Raw genomic sequence first — 14,970 nt, 5'->3', positions numbered from 1 at the left:
GTCTGCACTAACTTTACTATTTTAATAGATAGTTGGCACGATTATCTCAATTAGCAATTTGCACTAGTAACCTAGAAAGCAATGTCCTCCGATTAAAATTTACCCAGATAAAGACGCGGAATGCTGTTATCTCCAACAGAAATAAAAATATAGTTTCACATAAGAAAAGACATCCTGCATAATTTGCTATTTAATACATGCATGCGTTCACGTCGTAAAGCGCGCTATAGAAGGCGACGCTTTATGGAGAAATTGTCACTACACTTACTTATGTCGTATTAACTGATCTATTTTGATACAGTCAAACAGAAATTGGAAAGGTTTGTTGTGAAATGCTGTTATAGCAGCTCAATGGTATGTTCAAACATAAAATAACCAGTGATGGTCTTGTGTGTCCATTTGAAATAGCCTATTGGCACGCGCGAGGAAAGCAGAGACGAGGCGTGGGGCTTGGAGTTTCGGTGCCAATTAATCTTTATTCTTTCTGCGCCGGCCCTCTCTCGGCGGCCGGCTGGCTACGGTCGACTGCGGTCGGCTCTGTTCCGCGCTGGCAGCACCGCGGCTTATCCGCGGCATATTTATCTTCACCACAGCACCCCCCCACCCCTAGTGAGAACACGAACGGAACCAGCACGACAAAACACTCGTGTGATTAGAGGTTGAGGCGATTTGGCGCATTTAGACGTCTGCCACTGCGCGTGTGGTAGGTGCGAGTATCATGCGTAGCTGCATTTTCCTCCCTGGTGGAAACCGCTGCCCTGGGACGAAGCACTTCTGTATGGGTTCCAGACGACGGGTTGAAGGTGGGTGGCATGGACTGCGTTTCCATGTACGCAGGTTTAATTCTGTCCAACGAGACAACTTCCCGCCGCCCCCGCATTTCGATAGTGAACGTCTTCCGCCCACGACGGAGAACCTTGAATGGCCCATCGTACGGTGCTTGTAGTGGTCGTCGTACAGCGTCGTTCCGCAGAAAGACGTGACTACATGACTCAAGCTCGTTGCTCACGTGTGTCCTCCTCTCTGTGGGCTGTCGCGGAGGTGTAGCTCGAAGCTTGTTCATGATGTCACGGAGGCGAGATGCGTAGTCGCTGGCGGAAATGCGAGCTTGCTGTTGGCCAGATGCAAAGAAATCACCGGGCAGACGTAGCGTCGTGCCGTAGACAAGTTCCGCAGCGCTACAGCCGATATCTGCCTTGTACGCTGTGCGTATGCCCAAGAGCACCATAGGCAATGCTTCCCCCCACGAGTCATGTTCACTTGCCATAAGTGCTGCTTTCAGCTGCCGGTGAAACCTCTCGACCATTCCATTGCTCATGGGGTGGTAGGCCGTAGTCCTGATGCGCGAGGCGCCGATGAGTTTCGTCAGACTGGCGAACAACGCAGACTCAAACTGGCTTCCTCTGTCCGTTGAAATGGAGGAAGGTGCACCAAAACGATATAGCCAGTGGTTGACAAAAGCGCGAGCAACAGTTTCGGCTGTAATGTTGGGAATCGGGATAGCTTCTGCCCACCGCATGAAACAGTCGACCAAAGTGAGCAAGTAGGTTTGGCCCTGGCAAGGTGTCAATGGTCGGACTATGTCCATATGGATGTGGTCGAATCGAGCATCTGGCCCTGGAAAAGTCTCCAACGGTGTCACCGTGTGACGCTGAACCTTGGACCGTTGACACCTAAGACACTCGCGAGTCCACAGTCGGCAATCGCGGTTGATGCCAGGCCATACGAAACATGCCGTGAGCAGCTTCTGGGTCGCCCGGATTCCTGGGTGTGAAAGCTGGTGTAACGAAGCGTATACCTCCCGACGGAGGCAAGCAGGCACGAATGGTCGAGGGCTACTTGTAGATGTATCACAACAAATGTCTCCTGCTCCGGGCAAAGGAAACCACTGTAGGACGAGTGACGTCGATGATTCCTGCAAATGGCGCAGTTCGTCATCGTCCTGTTGAGCTGCCGCCACTTTTGCGAGGTCTATTCCCGCGTTAGTGATGGCATTTACTGGGCTGAGCGACAGAGCATCGGCGACAGCGTTATCTACTCCTTTTATGTGGCGAATGTCCGTGGTGAATTCCGATATGTAGGACATCTGCCGCAGCTCGCGGGCTGTGTGCGCGCCGCCATCAGATTTGAGGGAGCGTAAGGCGTAGGTGAGAGGCTTGTGATCAGTCATTACAAAGAATTCCGTTCCTTCTAAGTAATGATGAAAGTGCCGGATTGCTGCGTAGACGGCCAACAACTCGCGTCCGAAAGTGCTGTAACGCTGCTCGGTGGGTGTCAATTTCCGAGAAAAGAAAGTGATCGGTTGCCATACTCCTTTGTTGAGTTGTTCAAGGACAGCTCCCACAGCTGCGTCCGAGGCGTCGACCATGACGCACTGTGGGACTCCCGGTTGCGGGTAGGCGAGAAGTGTGGCGTCGGCGAGGTGCCTCTTGATCTCTTGAAAAGCCGCTTCGGCGTCGTCCGTCCAGAGCAGCTCCCTAGCAGCACCTTCGTGTGTCGACAGCAGGAGGTGGAGAGTGTGTAGAACGGCCGCGCACCGAGGTGCGAAACGTCGGTAGTAATTTACAAGGCCAAGGAACTCGCGGAGCTGGCGCTTAGTGGTGGGTCGTGGAAACTTCTCGACAGCTTTAACCTTGTCTGGATGAGGTTGAATGCCAGAGCTTGAAACAACATGGCCAAGAAAAGTCAGCATCTCGGCACCCAGCTCGCACTTGTCCGTGTTCGCCAGGATGCCATGCTCCGTCAGGCGCTGAAACACGGATCGCAGATGCGCCTCATGCTCGTCCGGTGAAGTGCTTGCGATGAGTAGGTCGTCGAGGTATGCATGGCAGAAGTCGAGGCCATGCAAAACGCCGTTGATAAAACGCTGGAATGTCTGTCCGGAGTTTCGCAGGCCGAACGGCATGCGTAGGAACTCGAACAGGCCGAAGGGCGTGGTTATCGCCGTCTTCGATACATCTTCTGGAGCCACGGGGATCTGATGGTACGCCCGCACGAGGTCGACCTTCGAGAAAATCGCCGCACCATGTAGGCTGGACGCGACATCATGAATGTGAGGCACCGGATAGCGGTCGGGCACGGTTCCTCGATTGAGGGCTCGATAGTCGCCGCAGGGTTGCCAGTCTCCTGGTGTAGACTGCGGCACCATGTGCAGTGGAAACGCCCACGGACTAGCGGACGGGCGGATTATGCCGAGCTCGAGAATGTGGTCGAATTCCTGTCGAGCTGCTTGCAGCTTTTGCGGGGACAGGCTGCGTAAACTGGTGGGCCTGTGGGGACAATGTGGTGGCATACATTGTGTTTGACGGCCGCGCTGGCCTGTGGTGGCCGCGTCAGTTCGGGGAAATCGCCGAGGATGCCAGCGAATCGTGTTGCGCCCGGCGGTGCTACGAGCGTGGGGCTCAGGGGTGGATGCCTGGATGAATTCCCGCGCACTTCTGCTTGTGACAAGGGGTCCTGTAAACACCGGTTGCGGACATCGACAAGAAGCCTGAAGTTGCGCAAAAAAGTCCGCTCCCAGGATGGCAAATTTTCGTCTGCCACGACGAAAATCCACCGAAACGTCCTCTTGAGGCCCAGGTCCAGCGAGAGGGAGCGTTGCCCGTACGTCAGTATCGTCGTATTGTTGACAGCTTGCAACGGTGCTACGCACGGTCGTTTGCGGTCGGCTGGCGACGCCGGCACGACACTAACTTCCGCCCCTGTGTCGACTAGGAAACGAGCACCTCTTTCGCGATCGGTCAGGAAGAAAACCGATGGGCGACGGTCCGACGGGGCGGGGGTACTGGTCACCCTCAGTGCTGGCCCGGGGCGTTTCCCGAATTTCCACAGGGCGACACACAGTTCCGTGCAGCGTTACCGAATTTGCGGTGGTACCAACACACCCTACGTTGTTGTGGTTGTGATGCGGTACGCTGTCGTGGTCGCTGGTTTCCGCTCGAGTGCAGCACTGCAACGGTGTCTGCGACACGAGAAATTTCCTCTCGCATCTCTTGCAAGAAATTGGCGGATGGTGTGTCTGCGTGCACCGACGCGACTGTGGGCACGGCGACAGCCATGAGTTTGTCGGCGAGCTCGCCCATCTTGGCAAGGTCTGTCTCGCCCGACGCCGTGAGGCCTATCCGTACACTTGTGGGAAGCCTTTGCAGGAACAGTTCCCGCACTAAACGACCGTCGCTTGCTGTCGCGTCACCGGCCAGTTGTTGCATGTGGCGTAGCAACTGGCTGGGTCGGCGGTCGCCAAGTTCGGCCTCCCGTAGTAGCTGTTGGAGACGCTCCGGCTCTGTAGGTGTGACACGGCGAATCATTGTCTCTTTTAGCATCTGGTAGGCGTTCTCTGCGGGTGGTGTTAGCAGTAGGTCCCGCATCTCGCTGGCCGTCGCAGGCGGGAGGCTGCCCACCACGTGGTGGTATTTGGTGCTGTCAGCAGTGATGCGGCGTGCAGCGAACTGTGACTCAACTTGCACGAACCAAAGTTGCGGGTCGCCAGTCCATACGGAGGTAGCTTCACATCAAGTACGGTACCGTGGGGCTGTCGGCATCGCTTGGCTGGTTCACGGCGATCACGTCCGGGTCACCAATTATTGGCACGCGCGAGGAAAGCAGAGACGAGGCGTGGGGCTTGGAGCCTCGGTGCCAACTAATCTTTATGCTTTGTGCGCCGGCCCTCTCTCGGCGGCCGGCTGGCTACGGTCGACTGCGGTCGGCTCTGTTCCGCGCTGGCAGCATCGCGGCTTATCCGCGGCATATTTGTGTTCACCACAAGCCTTCCTTGAATTGCGTAAGCCAATTCACTAGAACACTGTGCAGCCAACTCACTTGGCTGCTTCTGCAATGGTCCCTCTCTCGCTTCTGAAAGAAGGCAGCTATTTAAGTCTCAGAAATGGGAAATTCTGATAAAGTAGATAATGTGGGCCCAGAATCCTCAATAACTGACACGGCAGTCAGGCGCTTCGTGCGGACAACAGAGTCTGTATTCCACAGACGAACAATTTACACACTCGACAAAGAACTGAACCACGGTAACCGTAATTGTCTAGAATGTTAAGAATCCCTAACTCGACTAAGCACACGTCGACCCTCCTACTCGCCGCTGTGTCGTCGTCGTTGCTGTGGCGGTTGTCCTCGTGACCGGACGGTGACTCGACAGCAGTAGAAGCGTACACCAGGCCGGCAGAACATCAGTCCGCTGAAGTACAGGTCACTGGCTAGCCAGCCACTGTTGCCGCGAGCTGCCGGCACATCGGATCACTTGGTCCGCTGTCGGGTTCTTCCTTGGTGCCAGGCCGTAAACACCGCTGGGGCACCAGGCCCTCAGATCAAATACGGCGCCAAGCTGCTACGACAGCAGGCCCCCTGTGGCCGGCTGAGCAGCAGTGGCAGAGCGGGCTATCGGCCTCAACAGGTCCGCATGGCCACAGGACACGAGGTCGAAGAAAGCCGTGACTCGAAACACCGGTGAGCGAGCTAGCGTCCGCATCGTTCCACGCTCGATGCTCTCTAGCCGCACGCAGCTCTCGCTCTCGTGGCAACGCGTTTTATTCGCTGTCTCATGGCTGCACAATGCGCACCAAAACTGTCGTTTATTATTCGCCTCTTCGCGGCCACACAACCCAGATATCATCACACACATGTATAAATATTGTCTTGGTGCTGAATATTGCACCACATGCTGTCTGGTCCCAAAAATCGTTAAACATTCTACTTAGGAACCGGTTCTGCAAAAAGCATGATTTCTCATTACAAACACTAAATATGCATTGCACACGCCCACGCACAGTGGTTGTTATGTAGCCTCAAAATAAACGTAACCAAAATATCCCGCGAGTGGGGCGAAATTTGCCTACAAATTACCCTTATGAAAATATGAGATGAGTTTCACATGAAAGTCTGATGAATTTTGACATCACAGCCATTAGACTTTCTGATGACTTTCTTTGGAATTTTCTGATGTATTCCTAATGTCATTCTAAAACATATTGGCCACAGTCTTTCTGTAGAATTCTTGACGAGTGTTTTTCTTGTGAGCATGAAATGTCTTCCTAATGTGCGCTCCAAAGCAGTTTTCTTGTGACTTTCTCATGTCTTCCTAATGAATCTCTAATGAGCTTCTACATTAGACTGCTGGTGCTCATAGCACTCCTATAACAAAATTGGCCACCACGTGTGGTAACATTTTCTCATGTGTCCCAATGGCAGTCAGACCTTATTTAAACATGTTACCAGTGCGTGACTGTCTTTGGTGCTTGATATATGCAGCCTGTACGCATGTATGTATGTCCAGCGAAGATGCAGCACTTTTGACAACATGTACATGGGCCCTACATATGCTGCATGTTAGACATTACTCAACGAAAGAAATTTAACAAAAACATTTATTGGGCATATCAATGCTTTCTTAAAAGCAGAAGGAGGTTAAATGAAAGGAAAACACAGTATCAGTCTGGTTACGGATGTGATATTTTCCTTTTATTTAATCTCACTACTTATCATTGAGGAGAGGCTGTTCTTGAGGTGGAGTGTCGTCACCTTGAAGTAAGTGCACATGTACCTGCATGGTAGAAAGGACAGAAAATTAACAAAACTTTGCAATCAACCCAAGAAATACACGCTGTATCACTTGCTGCAGAACGATCTGGAGATGTTATAGCTAGTTCTGGGAAAAATTTATGTGGTGTCGGTTCACACAAAGTTGTTGAGGAACACTGTGTGGCCTTTGGGTGCAGCAGTAACTACAGTACGCAGAAATTGCTCTTGGCTGTACAAATGTGCAACGTGGATCAACTGTAGCGTGTGTACATGTCGTGAACTACTTCAGCTATAACGGTTTCCACTTGACAAAGGACAGCAGTGTCTGTGGATTGCTAGCGTGAATGAGAAAATCTCACTAATTACTTGGCATGGAAATGAGCGTAGGAGTGTTTGTGTAAGGGCAACCCAATGCATCCCAGAGACATCCAAGTGCCAGTCGTTATAGAATATTTGCATCAGCTACGGGCACAGTTCTCATACATTCCAAGCCTACTATGTCATGCCTGTGTTGGCCTCCTGAATGATGGCATATATCCCATTCAAGAAATACACCACACCATGTCTGGGGTTTTTTATCGTTTACACCCGAGGGCTGCTTTCAGAGTAAGGGCACAAGTTGAAAAACAAATGCGTAGAAGCATAATAAACAAGCTTGCATAAAAATAATTCAATAAATAAGCATGGTGGTTGCTATCCCACATCATTAGAGAGTATTCCTTATTGTCATGCAATCATAATGAGCGTTGACTGACACACATCCCCTTTTTGGATGTGGTATTCCTCACTGATTTTGTTGTATCAATCGGTTGCCATAGGCGAACGAAACAGATAAACAATCTAAATCCAGTGCACAGCTTGTCGTGTCAATGCATGGTCAAATGGGATGAGCACACTGGTCCTTTGAGTGAATTATGGTGCTCTCCTAGGCGCATGCTGAGGCACCGGCTAGTCAGTGTGCCCGATGTACATTGGACCAAATATGCACGTGATCAAAAGTATAGCCTACATTACCCCTGACAGATACGAGACAAATTTTGGGTATCTTTAAGCAAGCCTCCAATGCCTGGGTGCCTTTGTCAATTCACTTGTGGACTGCAATGCACATATATTTCCAGCAAAAATAAATTAGGCAGCATATGCACAACAGTCATGTTGTATGGTCTCCCTTCCCTCGCTGCGCAAATTTTGTCCTGAAAAGTTACATGAACTGATTGAACTGAAAATTGAATCGAGAAAGGCAAGAAGGCAAGCGAGGCTTGCTTGGTTAAAGGTAGCACCAAATTTGTCCAGTACATGTCAGAGGCACTGTACTGTATTCCTTTCACATGTGGTCAAACATACATAGCGCAGACTGGCTGGTGCCTAAATATGTACCTATGAGATCACCATATTTCACTCAAAAGACCAGTATGCTCGTCTGACTTGGCCACACATATCCGCAATGGGGCTTCAGGCCGGATTAGGATTGTTTATCTGTTTTCACCCATGGCTGAAAATTGGCAAGAGAAATCAGTCAGGCACACTACATAAATAACAATAAGTGTGAGCCGGCCCCCCTTATCAATGCATGAAGAAAGGCATCCTTTGTAGATTACAAGGGATAGAAATTAGTCTGTGCCTATTTACTTCTTTTTATGCAAACACCATTTATCATGATTTTATGCCTTTGTATTACAACTTCTGCCACCCCTCTCAAATTAACTGGTGCACAACACAAGCGCACATCCAGTGCTATTTTCATTAATCCTTCCATCAACTTAAACAGTCAGTTGTTAGTCAAGGTCATGTTCCATGGTCTCCCTTCCCTCGCTGCGTAAATTTTGTCCTGAATAGTTACATGAACTGATTGGCGAATTCAAATGAACACTACAAGTTTCGCCGAGGGGACACAGCTGGTTCTCAGAAATGCACAAAAACAGTGATGGGTATCTGTTGGCATCCTGTAGTGTGTGCAAACTAGCTGTGACATTGCTGCAGTAGACACACTCACAAATGCTACAATGCCTACCAGCATGAATAGGGGCAGCTTGCAAAGAAAAGAATACGAAGAAAGTGAGAGAAAAAATAGAAAGCTTACCAGAAAACACCTCACTACTTAAGTAACTGCAGCACAATGAATACTGGCCTTCCTATTTCATTTCAAGAAATTCGAGTTCATCATATGCGTATTTGCCAGTGACAGTTATTCTGAGAACAAGACAGACATAATTGTAAATATTAATGTTAAACAATGGTATGCACAATGCGTGCTTAGACCTGTGACATATATGGCACACTACACTTCGAATTCTTACATGGACAAAAACAGCACATGTGTGTATCATAAGCAGAAAGCAAAACAGGGAAATATGTGCTACAGCATAGGAAACAGTTCCAAACAAGTAAAACCAAAATAAAAAAGAAACATACTGTGTGTGTAATAGGCAAAAATAAAATGGACTTGCAGCCAAGCAATTGATGCGAGAAAAATACTAAACATTAGGACATGCGAGGTGTAGTTTTAACAGAACAAGATAACGTGTGCATAATGTTACAAACACAAATAAGCAGCAAGTGGAATAAAGTTGCATAAATATTTAGCCTATTTAGCAAGATGCATTAAGTAATATGTTGATACACTTATCCACTAACGATACCGAGATCCTACTTTTGTGAACACGTAAACTTAAAGCTTACCTGACATGTCCATCCAGATTACACGCCGTGCTGCTGCAGCCATAGCCACGGGTTATGTGGACACTGTTGTGGGTCACGGCTTCACCACTACAAAGAGAATTCTGTGTTAACTTATAGCTGTGGCACAATAAGACTATCACATCGTGAACACATGCAAGGAGCATGTAAAAACAGTCACGAAAACAATGCCTGCACTGGTGCAGGGTGGCAACAGAGCACAAAGTCGAAGTCACTGATGAATGTCACGATAACAGGGACCCCTTCAACAAGGCAAAATTTCACACAAAGCAGCAGCAGCGCATTACATGAATGTTTGTTTACATAACGATTCTAGAGTTTCTTTCGTGACTTTAAGTAGCTATCCCTTGTAATGTTTAGTTACGTCAAAGTTATGGCAACACTTCTTCAAAACAAGCCTGTACCAGTAGCACGCTGTGATTGCTTACATTTTTTCCCCCTAATACTGCTCGTAAATCGAAAACCTTGTAAGCAGAGATTACCTGCAACGTCGAATCATTTATAAGCGAGGAAACGTCATTGCAGTAAGAATCGGTCAAGAGGTAGATGAGTCGTTATCATGCGACTTCAGCAGAAAAGCAGGAGCTCACCCACAAGCGCGCATGATGAACACGATTATTTCCGAACGTAATCTTTCTCACCAGAAGAAAACGCTTATCAAGATTTTGAATTCCGCATTATGGCAATAAATTCTCGCAACTAAACTCTGACACCCAGCAAGCATCGGCATAGGTTTCACAGTTGTCGTGGGAGTTCTCTTTCCTACGTTCGCAAGGCACCCTATGCCCATACGAGAAGCACGCACAACAAGTGTGTAGGTAGCAAGCACGGATACTCACCCTTTGAATGGCACGACGCGGTCGAAAAGCGCCCTCCAAGTTGCCGGTGCTTCGATGTTACTCCTAGCAGACATGCGGTTGCATAGTGGACCAGCAGTGGCACGCTAACAATACGCATTATTTCTTCGCGACGTCCACCCAACTTTCTACAACCAGAGACAAAGGGAACGCACTCCACGGCATGAACATCGTTGGTCCACATTTGGCTGGCGCGCCACGCACACGACGAGTTTGCAGCGAGACACAAGCTGTCTGTGGCACTTATGCGCACGCGAACTAAGTCACATTTCGTTACAGCAAACACAAAAACACACGATCAAACAAGCACATCGTTGCAGTTCGCACGCCCGACCGACTCGTAAACAGAGCGACAGGCTGATTGGATTGGATTGGATTGAAAACGGGGCGGTGGGTGGCGCCACCAACAGGTCGGTTGGGGCCAGTCAATGCCTCGGCCAGCGTCATCTGAGGATTTGTGCGGCTGCCTAATTGCGCATAGCTGTTGCAAGACAAACAGAACCACAAAGTCTGTATTGTAAGCTATAGCTTGGCATAGAAAGAAATTCTATGACGCATTTTCAATTTGAATCGCTTCTGCTATCTGCAGCCAGAAAAAAGCATGGCCTTCGAGATCTGAAAATGTTAACCCTTTAGAAAGCCGTTGCTGTAACGTTATTCGAACGATTTGCACTTCGGTTACCTCTCATAAAACCCGTGAATTACGGATTTCGCTGCTCCCCGTGCTACCTGCGCGGTCACTTCATTTTAAACAACTTCCTGCTGTCGTTAAAATCAACTGTATAGCCTCAGACATCGTTGACACGATCTCCGAGGGACACGTGCGTGTGCGATGTTTCAGTGCCCGTTGCAACAGTGTCACGGAAAGCATCAAATCTGCTCGTGTGGCGCAGCTTACACCCCTGTCGTCCGTATCTTGCTTTCGTGTTAGCGTGTTTAATGTGCGCGGGTTGCCCTCCTGTCGCTCATGCCTTCTGTGTTGATCGTGCTACCCACGAAGTTTCCTCGAAAAACCCACATGTCGCGGCAGCGTGCATTTGTCCTATGTGTTATATGCCAGAAATGTGCGCTGGCGTACGATGTGCTTCAACCAAGTACTACAGTGCGTTCCAGGAAATAGACGCTGCCGCTTACGCGCAATTTCTTTTTTTTTTTTACCCGCCGTGGTTGCTCAGTGTCTATGTTGTTGGGCTGCTGATCACGAGGTCGCGGGATCGAATCCCGGCCTCGGCGGCCGCTTTTCCGTGAGGGGCGAAATGCGACAACACTCGTGTAGTTAGATTTAGGTGCACGTTAAAGAACCCCAGGTGGTCGAAATTTCCGGAGTCCTCCACTATACGGCGTGCCTCATAATCAGAAAGTGGTTTTGGCACGTAAAACCCCATAATTTTTTTACGCACAGTTTTCCATGTCGTGATCATGTCAATCTGCACAATTGTCGGTTGGCCACTTAAATACTAGTAACACATCCGAGAAATCAAACTGCTCAGAACAAGGCATACGCTATCGGTTTGCACTGTTTACCAAATGTGATAACGGGGTAACACGAACTTACAGTGCTCTTTAAAAAGGAAAGAAAATGACGTTGTTTTGTGCCTAGCCCTGATATATCGGAAGCGTTTCCAGAGTACTCGGCGCTCACGCTGTGTTATATCGTTTTCTTCATTTTTGTCTCTTAGACTGCCCCCAACGATGAATCGGAACCACTCCCACCAAAGGCCAAGGGTCCGAGTGTATTAATTAACTGTATCCTAATTAACAGTACCTTACTTAACATCGTCTTCATTAACACCAATGGTCATGATTTCGACTCCCACCAATAGTCATGGCTCCGAGTGCTTTCATCAACAATATCATAATTAACGGTACATTAATTAGCATCGCCTTCATTAACGACAAAGTTCGTGGGCACGACTCCTACACAAGATCATGGGTTCGAGTGCTTTCATTAACTATATATTAGTTAAATATGCCTTAATTAACATAACCTTTAACAACAAAGACCGTGGGATCGAGTGCCTTAACTGACTATATTAATTAACAGTACCTTAATTAACATCGTCTTCATTAACAACAAAGGTCGTGAGTTCGATTCCCACCCAAGGTACTGGGTGCGAGTGACTTAATTGCTAGATCCTAATTAATGTACATTAATTAGCACCATCTTCATTAACAAAGGTCGTGGGTTCGAGTGCGTCAAATAACTGTATCTTAACTGTGCCTTAATTAACATCGCCTTCATTTACACCGAAGGTCGTGGGTTCGAGTGTCTTAATTGACTATATCTTAATTAACATTACCTCAATTAACATCGCCTTCATTAACAACAAAGTTCGTGGGTTCGATTCCCACACAAGGTAATGTGTTCGAGTGACTTAACTCCTAGGTCGTAATAACTGCGCCTTAATTAGCATCGTCATCATTAACAAAGGTCGTGGGTTGGAGTGCCTCAAATAACTGTATCTTAACTGCGCCTTAATGAACATCGCCTTCATTAGCACCAAGGGTCGTGGGTAGGAGTGTCTTAATTAACTGCATAATGACCACCTGCGCCTTAATTAACATTAATTAACAGGCTTTGATTTCCACTAAAGGTCGTACGTGCGTTCGAGTGCATTAATTAACTATATCTTCAATAACTGTCTTAATTAATGGTGCCTTAATCAAATCAAAGGTCGTGGGTTCGCAGCCTTAATTACCGCCAAAGGTAGTAGGTTCCACTCCCATGAAAGGTTGAGAGTTTGTAACCTCTTTGTACATCGAGTGCTCACGCCGACAATGCCGGATTCTCCGGCTCATGAGCCATTTAATGCTATCGCATTACAAAGAATTTTTCACGACTTGGCATCGTACACATTCATATATGATGTACTTTGACATTAGCAATAACACAAAAAAGCTGTATACTCCTCTCATCAGAAATCCTAAAGTGCATAGTCATTTGAGTCTCTGATGTACTTGTGATGCCAAAAAACATTAGACGATGCATTTCTTATGAATTTCTGATGTCACATTAGGAACACATAACGTCCTCTACAGAAACTCATGGTTCATTTTCATAAGGGTATCCTCCGCGAGTCTTCATGGCCACAACGTTCATACATTGTGGGCACGACATATTGCACGCCACTGGTACTGTGTGCACAAATCAGCGCGCCATGCATGTGCCGATGCCACCTACACTCTCCTAATTCGCTTTCCCGAGAAGCTTTGTATGTATCCTGGTATTTTAGGTGCCAAAACCACGATTTCATCATGAGGCGTGCCGTAGTAGGGGACTCCAGATTAATTTTGACCAACAGGGGATATATAAAGTGCCCCAATGCAAGAGACACGGATTTTTTACATTTCGCTCTCATCGAAATGCGGCCACCGCAGCCGGGATAACAAGTTTTGGCATGGGAGCTCTGGCATACTAAGTGCAGCGACAAAGACCAGTATGCATCGAATCTATGCCGCGCTATTAACATATGGATTCAGCAGATATAAAAGCGTGGACGAGCTCTAGAAATAAAGAAACACAGCCTCAACACTACACGGATGCTTCGAGATATCTTACAGGTGTTACTTATGCAACTCTGGGACCGTCTGTTTCAATGTCTGGAGCACTAAATGCGCGTACAAATATTTATACAGTGGAAGCATACGCAATCCTCTCTGTAGTTAAACACATAAAGTTAATGAATGGTACAAACGCAATTTTGTTCACAGAGTCATTGAGCATCGTTAGTGCTCTAATCAATCTACTAAAACACAAGAATTCAGTTTTTAGCGAACTGTAAAGCTTCCTATGTTTAGCTTATGTGGGCAGCCAAGTGATCATAGAATGCTGCGTACCTGGCCATAGGAGCATGAAAGGAAATGTAGTTGCAGACGAAAATTCCGCCTGTACCGTACACAGACCTTAAGCCATTTTCACATAGCCTGCGAAAATATTGGCAAAGGCAGTGAGACACATAGGTATGCAACAAACTAGACTGAATCAAACCAAAAATAGGCTACTGGATCTGTTAAAGAAGAACAAGACAGTGGGAAGTGCTGCGTTGTAGATTATGAATTGGGCACACCTGCAGTACTCACCCGTGTCTTCTAAGTGAAACTAACCCTGCGACATGTAGTTGGTGTGGCAATAGACTTACGGTATATGATCTCGTTCCCTGCCCAATACGAAGGGGAGAAGCAGACGAGTGGCGCGCCACCTGTCGGGGCAGCGCCGTACATAGCGAGAAGGGCGTTCTCTGTGTTTGCCGCGAGATGGCTCTGCGTGTGCGCCAAGCGCAGAAGAAATGTAGCGAAAACGTACTTCGCTACACGTTTAACTGCGACTTCTGTAATTTACATGCACATAATTACCGATATATACCACAGTATAACTTTCTACGGCGCGTTTCTAAGGCAACACCGCCTTCACTAGAGGCGCTTTTGTCTCGCTTTGAACCATCGAACTCATGGCTGAGCAACGAAGAAAAAAAAAGCTCATGGCTGAATGGTAGCATCTCACACTCTGGAGACCCTGGTTCGATTCCTACCCAGCCCATCTTGCAATTTGTTTTTATTTATGAATTGCCTTCCTGGATTTTTCGCTCACGGCCAACGCCGCCGACACCGATGACACCGGCTTTTCTGCGACACGAGCTCCTTAACGGAATCGCGTTAAAAAGTACTCCCTTCCTTATACCGCCATAATATACCTCTTCATCCAGCGTACTTCTTAAGCAATGACCCTCTATTAGGTTTAAAACTGTACTAAAATTCTTAACCGAAACTAACACGATTGAAATAATTTGGCCTAGGCATTTTGTAGCACCTCTCCTTAGAGGCTGTAGCAGCAATGCAGTCACTTACAGAGCACTTCCCTCGCAGCCCTTGCACTGAAGGGCTCTGCTGA

Source organism: Dermacentor variabilis, chromosome 9 (genome assembly GCF_050947875.1).
Source record: "Dermacentor variabilis isolate Ectoservices chromosome 9, ASM5094787v1, whole genome shotgun sequence".
Taxonomy (NCBI): domain Eukaryota; kingdom Metazoa; phylum Arthropoda; class Arachnida; order Ixodida; family Ixodidae; genus Dermacentor; species Dermacentor variabilis.
This window is presented reverse-complemented; position numbering follows the sequence as displayed.